This window comes from Pundamilia nyererei, unplaced genomic scaffold (assembly GCF_000239375.1).
Source record: "Pundamilia nyererei isolate P.nyererei 1_Seehausen unplaced genomic scaffold, PunNye1.0 scaffold00074, whole genome shotgun sequence".
Lineage (NCBI taxonomy): Eukaryota > Metazoa > Chordata > Actinopteri > Cichliformes > Cichlidae > Pundamilia > Pundamilia nyererei.
The window spans coordinates 1,822,174-1,829,601 of NW_005187475.1; positions in this window are offsets into that span (position 1 = coordinate 1,822,174).

A 7,428-nucleotide genomic window follows, 5' to 3' on the forward strand; every position below is an offset into this window, starting at 1 on the left:
GGGTGTCTGTATAATGATAATATCTCACAGGCCCCTCCATGGGTTTGAGGCCTTATTATCAGAGCAGGTAAAGTAATTTCTCAGTCAGACCAATGTTCCACACTAATTCCTCCTCTATATGTGCATCTGTGTGCGCGCGCATGTGTGTGTTTTTGGTTGTGTGCACACATCAAAGCAGTACAGAGAGATGAGCCCGATAGTATTTCTCTGATTAATTTAGTCATTTGGGATACTCTGTTAACTGGATTACACTCCGATGTGTTGATATGACCACATGGCCGTGGGTTCTCTGAGCATGTGTGTGTGTGTGTGTGTGTGTGTTGATGCACATGCCGATATGCATGCATTAAACAATTATCAAAAAGCTCTGTGTTTCATTCCACTTGTGAGGTCCAGAAAGCGTACAATGACATATAAAGAGCCTCTGACTGATGAGGGAGGGAGCTTTAAAGTAGCTGTGCTTAAGAGGCTGTTCTGTAAATTGACTTACCAGTTAAGTGATGAGACATTCATTCAAAGTCATTCGCGTGTTCCAAGTAGCCTGATAATCACAACAAATTACCATTTGTTTTACTTCATTCATTTAACCCGACGTGTTAATGTTATCCCATTTCTTTTTGTGATGGACTATCAAAGGGAGCTTAAAGGAGCAATTAACTAAAACACTAGAGTCTGAGTACATTTTGAGGGTCGATGCAATTGTGGGTTTTTAGGAAACCCATATCACAATTACGATATAGATATTTTAATGTATCTAGGGTAAGATCAGCTCATTGTTTATAACTTTATTGTCAGTGTATTCCCACCGATTATGTAGCACATGACACCAAACACCTGTGTGTTCAGTTATTACACTGCTCTGCTATGTGGGCAGTGCTCAGGGCATCGAACTGTGACATAATTTCAAAATTACCACAGGCATCGTTTTCCAGGCCATCATCTGGGCATAAAATAATGCAGTTTGGTAAAAGCTGCTGGGGTGTCTCAGTTATGCTTTAGGAACACAGGGCTATTTCTCATGACTCGTCATTTTTTTTAATGTAAAAATAAAATGGTAAATGGCCTGTATTTATATAACGCTTTACTAGTCCCTAAGGACCCCAAAGCGCTTTACATATCCAGTCATCCACCCATTCACACACACTTCACACACCAATAATGTGAAAGAATATTGGTCTGAAGGGGCGTGTTTTAGCCCAAACTACAAGTTTTTAGTGTCTAAACTGAACCGGCATGTGGATATGAAACTAAAAAGTGAGTTTAAACTAAATCAAACAGCTAGTGGAACAATTGCGAAAGAAAGAACAAAAGTCCAAACCTCCAGCCTTCTCCTTTATTTTCTAAAAAAGAAGACATTTATCCTGGTGGCCAATAATGCTGAGATTCACATGAGAATCTGTTGCTTTCATAAGTTTCATATTGACTCATACTGCACATCATATGTAATCTGATAAAATCACCCTATACCAGGGGCATAAGAGATAGCTAGAAGAAGAATATACTACTGCGAAGTGTGTATTTGAGTTTCAGGAGCTCAGTTCATTAACTATAATCCCGGATCATGTGATGACAACTTAAACAAAACGTAAAAAGTAGTTGAAATCAAGTGGTTAGTGTTGTATTTTGTAGCTCTTCTCTGAAATGATCCGTCCGTCTGAGAAAGAATCTGGTCAGTTTAACAACATTGAAAGGATTGAAAGAACACAGAAGACAACTAAACTCAGTGATTCCAGAAGTCTTTCCTTACTTAAGAAAAATAACTTCACAGTATATCTAACCAAGTCAAGAACACTCTACAAAGAAAGGCTTGCCACTGATAAAGTATCTTTCCAAGAGACATCTTTATGAATGGAAACACAGGGTCTTTATAGCAAGATAGCAAGGACTAAATCACTGGTGACACTCAAGAGGGGCGGATTAGACTTTACTGTAAATCATCTGAGCCTGAACACTTGTGAAAAAAAGGATTTGAACAGATGAAACCAAGATTTGTACCAGAATGATGTGAAAAGTGTGAAGAAGGAGAAAAGCAGCTCATAATCCGATGCATGTAGCACCATCTCTCAAACACGGTGGAGGTAATATTATGGCATGGGCATGTATGGCTGCCAGTGGAACCGGGTTTCATTTATGTTTATTGACAATGTGACTGCTGATAGAAGTGTACGGGCTATACTTTCTGCTCAGATCTGCAGAACTGATCAGAAAACACTTCACAGCACAAATGGATACTGACCCAATGCATACTGCAAAAGCAACACAGGAATTTTCCAAGGTAAAGAAATGCAATACTTAAATGAGCAAGTCAGTCATGCAATTTCAGCCCAACAGAGCATGCTTGCCAGGTATTTAACACAAATCTGAAGGCAGACAGGCCCCAAACCAAACAGCAGCTAAAAGTGGATGCAGTAAAGGACTAGAAGAGCATCTGAAGTATTTGGTGACGTCCATTAGTTCTACACTTAGGCTTTAGACTGCAAAGAATTTTCACCCAAGTAGCAATAAGTCTTTATATTTAGACTCCTGTTATTTTTTCTTGTTATTTCCGAGTCTCCGAAAAATATAAAATTAAAATGAAATATATCAAATTAAAAGTTAAGTAAACTGTTGAAATACTTTTGTTTGTTTTCTTAAAGCTTTAAGTCTTCACTTACATCATATATTACTTTTTTGATTTAAAATTCACTGTGGTGGTGTACAGAGGCAAAATTACTAATTGTAGTTTATACATGAGCATCTTTCAGCTCTGTAACTCTCTGTTGTTCTCTGTAGGCTTGTATTTGACAGGGTCAGTAAGAGTCAATTTAAATCCCTCTTTGAAATAACCCTTGCTCAATTTCTCCAGCATGTTTCCTTTTTTACTGGATTGTGGCGACATTTGACTTAAAACCAAGGGATTTAAATTTGGCTTTCAGTTGCTGTTCACTTGATTACCTGATTTGTTGTGTTTAGGCACCAAAACTATGTATTCATGGCTAGGTTTTGGTCACATTGCACTCTTTTATGTGTGACATAGCTCTGTTGTATGTGCTTCAAGGGTACCAAATATAGCTCTCTTTAAAGCAGGCAAACCAGCACATAACACTCATTATAATTGCACTTCTTCACGAGACTGTTAGAGGCTGCTGAACCTTAAAAACAGTAGGCCTACAGCCTACACATACCACCTCTTTTGTTGTTTTCAGTGGGAAGACTATCTTGATGCTGTAGGATGATTGTACAGATGAGGGATGGTGGAGAATAGATATGGTAAATTACTCATGTGTAATGATTATGTAAATTGTTTTATTAATATATGTGCACTAAAAAAAAAGTTACCATTTGCTGATATGTCTAAGCCAGAAAGCTGAACTTCAGTGCACATTTTTCCACAAAGTGCCCATGGTAGCTATTTACATTGAGGAATGATTAAGGCAACCGATTTTAATGTGCATCTTTACGTGTGGGGACTGCATTAAATACCATGAACCTCACCGAATCATCTGTAAAAGGTTGCAAAATGGGAATTCAAGTCCAGTTGTCAGTAAATGTGTGAAAACAGTTGTGTGTAGGTTTGAGTTTGTGTGCTGTGTCAAGATGCATCATAGCAGACAACCAGTGAAATGCAAAGAAAAGGGAGAGAGAGAAAGAGAGAGAGAGAGAGAGAAAGTGTGGAGTGGGTTAGGATAACAGTGAGGGGCAGAGAGACACCACGAAGGAGAGAGCGCGAGCGCACGAGGAAGAGAGATGGTAGAGTGGCCAGAGGGCAGTGTGCATTAGAGTAAGAGCCTGATTGGCTCTGACCTTCCTCACAGCCAGCTGTCAGCCTCTTAGATACAGACACACACACATGCACGCACACATACACACACACAGCATAGAGCACACAGCCTGTTACGGCCCTGCAGGCTCTGATTACCATATCAGCACTGTCTCATTTGCATAAATCCCAGCACTCTTAATTAGGCTTCATCTCTCTCTTCCTCTCTTTACCTCACTCTCATTTTCAGCTCTTTCCCTGCACTTTTCTTCCTCTCTCTTGCTCTTCCTCCATTTGCTCGCAGATATGAGCTGGGGTTTAGGGTTAGAATTAACAGATAGGAGGGTCCATGACTCCCAATTAGTTTAGTGCTGATTAGTCTAATGACAATTTCACTTCATCTACATGTATTAGCACACCATATTCTTTTACTGCTTCTGTTCACATAAACATTATCTGCAAGGAATTTTCTCTTTCATCTTCTCCCCTCTCTCTTCCCTTTTTCCCTCTTTTTTATTTTACAGGTGTTATGGTCAGAAAGGACAATGAGCTAATTATGGCCAGAAGTAAACTTTCGTACCTGCTATAAATGAACGCGCAGAACCATTAGCTTTGCCTGCATGCGGTGGAATTAAAATAACTTGATATTGTTTTGGTGTGTAATTACCTTGAAATTATTTACATGAAGCTCCAAATATAAAGATTAATAATCAAAAGTTTATTTTTCAGCCAAACAGAGGTCACAACATGTTATATTGCAGATCAAGGTGTCTGAATTAATAGTGGATTTGGCGCTTACATAACACGTAGGAGATATATTTGCAGACCTGCAAAGTGATTGTGAAGAACACATACAGAAATACACTGTCTCAATATGTGTCTGTATGAATGACTCAGCAAAATTTTGAAAGTGTCAGACACGTAAAGATATTTAACATTCACATTTCAGTCTTCTTTATTTGGTTCCTGCAGACAGACACAGCTACAGATGCCTCACGTGCCTCAAACAGTTGAGCAGCAGATGGAGCGCAGACAGCAAGGTGAAATATCTGAAGTAAAACTACACTTAGTGGGTATGATTTTTTTTAAGGAAAAAAAAAAAAGAGAGTTTGCTGAAGATATCTGATTTTCTTTCATTCATCAAACCCCAACACTGACATTCAACTTGGATACTATTTTAGCGTTAAAAAACTTTTTTTTAAATTATAGCTAAAATGTACTACAAAAATAAGGCTTCACACATGCTTTGCATCACTGTCATTAGAGGAGCAACACTAAAGAACACCTGGGAAACTAATGTGTTCGGAAAATCACAGGATTTGACAACCTGAGAATGTGGAAGTCTTGGAAAAAAGCTCCAAGAACTGTAGGAACCTAATAACAGCTTCTGTAAAATATTCAAAATATTCCATCAAAATGTTTGGTTTTTGAAAGTGTTAAGTCTGATTTTACTTTTAGTCTTTTGATGATGTTATGATGTCAAGCACAGCAACTGGGGACCAAAGGTGTTGTGCCTTCGACTGCTACCCAGTCCACACTGCACCAGACCCCTGCAGCCCATCCTGCAGGTGGGTCCAGAGACGTGGGCTCTCTCTTAGAGACAGGGTCATTTGAGACTGACTGCTTCTCCAAAACAAAACCAACCAATTGAGGTGGTCTGGATATGTAACTAGAATGGACACCTCCTAGGTGAGGCGTTTTGGGTATGCCCAACTTAAGGAGACCCTAGAGCAGACCGAGGACACAGTGAAGACATTACTTCTACTGATGCTTAGACTGCTGCCCTCTGACCCAGGCCTGGATGAATGGATGTTAAGAACGTTTAAAAGGTTCATTGTAAGTATTATAATACAAATAAGGCACTTTGTGAGTGGAGTTGATGGAACTGAGTCATGCAAACTCCCTGACTCACACATATGTCCCAAAACCACATTATGCTCTTTACAGTTGAGAAAGACCAAAGTGAAATTTCCATTTGCTGTATTTTGTAAATGATCTTTTTGTTTGTTTTTTTCAGGTATGCAACGTCATTATAGTTACTAAAAAAAAAAAAAAATTACTGAATAAAAATGAAAACTAGGTAGTCACAATGAATGTTTTTAATATCTGTTTAATTTTTAGTTTAGTCTTAATTAACTATAATGAAGTTTACTAGCAATCAGAAATGAAGCACAACTAATGATCATTTGTTTTCATAGTAGTACTCTGTTAAATGTTCCACACTTAACAACTTTTTGCATGCAGCCTCATCCTAATACTGCTTTCAGACTGGAAATGGTAAAAGCAATCATGGCAAACCACCAAGACAACCGAGTCTTTCTGAGTGGAGTCCAGTTATATATGTGTGCACAGTGTTAGTGAATGAGCAGAATGCAATACAACATCTTAATGTTGCTGTAGACCTTTCTTGCCGCTTTGGGGCACATATCCAAATGCTTTTCAGTTAAAAACAGGGAAGGTTTAAAGTGTTGTCCATGCTGGTTTTGCACCATTTTTTCAAAAGCAATTTAGTTAATTGTGACTTACAATCTATTTGTTTCTTATATATCTTTTAAAGCACTATTCTATAGTGGATCTTGTTTGTGAATGTAGACACGTGAATGATAATAGATTGAGGGGAACTAAATCATATTCAGCTTTGGTGCCTCACTCAGCCGGAGGCGACCCTGATCTATAAACCCCCAGTATGTCTGCCAGAGGGCGTGTTACATCACCTGAAAGCCTACAAAAATGGACGTGGAACTCAAGACCAGTTTGGTAACATGTTATTAACCTAACTAGGCTGCCTGAGAAGGATCTAGATCAAAGAACAGGACTCAGACAAACAGTGAAGGTTCAACTACATCTACGTAATCTAAAACTCAGATGCACACACAGATGGTTTTTGGGGGTCCAGGGTGGAAACAGGGGGAACTCAGGGAGACTACTGAAGCTCTGAATGCTGAATGCTGTGTGTGTACACCGTATGTGTGTGTTGTTGGAGGGAGGTGTGTAGGGGGGTTAAACACAGCTATATTCTGTAGATAACAGGATTAGCTGGGAAGCGGATAATAAGTTAGCATTTCCTCCCTGCGGCACTCTCTCCTCTCTCCTCTCTCTAATCCTGCAGCTTTGATGTCCCTGCTCCCATCAGGTATCTGGGCTGCTCTGGCCCCAGGGCCCCGGGGGCCTCCAAATGCTCAGACACTGTGTGTTGTATTTGTGCGTGTTTGTGTGTGTGTGTGTGTGCATGTGGGTGTGGATGTCTGCCTGTCTATGTGTGTGTGTATTCAGTGTCCTCATTAGTTCTGCCTGTTTACTAAAGTTGGCTTCTTGGGATGAAATCTGCTGCACGGCCGCTCTGCCAGAGATCTGCTCACTATTTACAGCTCGCTCTCCCTGCCAGGATCTGACCCGACAGAAAGCTGATGAGGCATTTTGTTCTGGGCATGCAACATCTAAACAACAACAATAAGCCAACAAACAATGATTTCAACACCAAAGCAAGGCAGAAATTTAGAGCTTTACAGGAAAATAATAAGATGGGATTTTCCTTTTTTTTTTTTTCAAGATCTCAGGCTCCAGTTACATTATTCCATGATGTGCGGCTGGGAATCATTGAACTGCGATCACTTTTCAAATCACGTTGTTTATCGTTGTTTGAACTAAACTGACTAGGTTTTTCCATATTTATGGACATGAATCTCTGA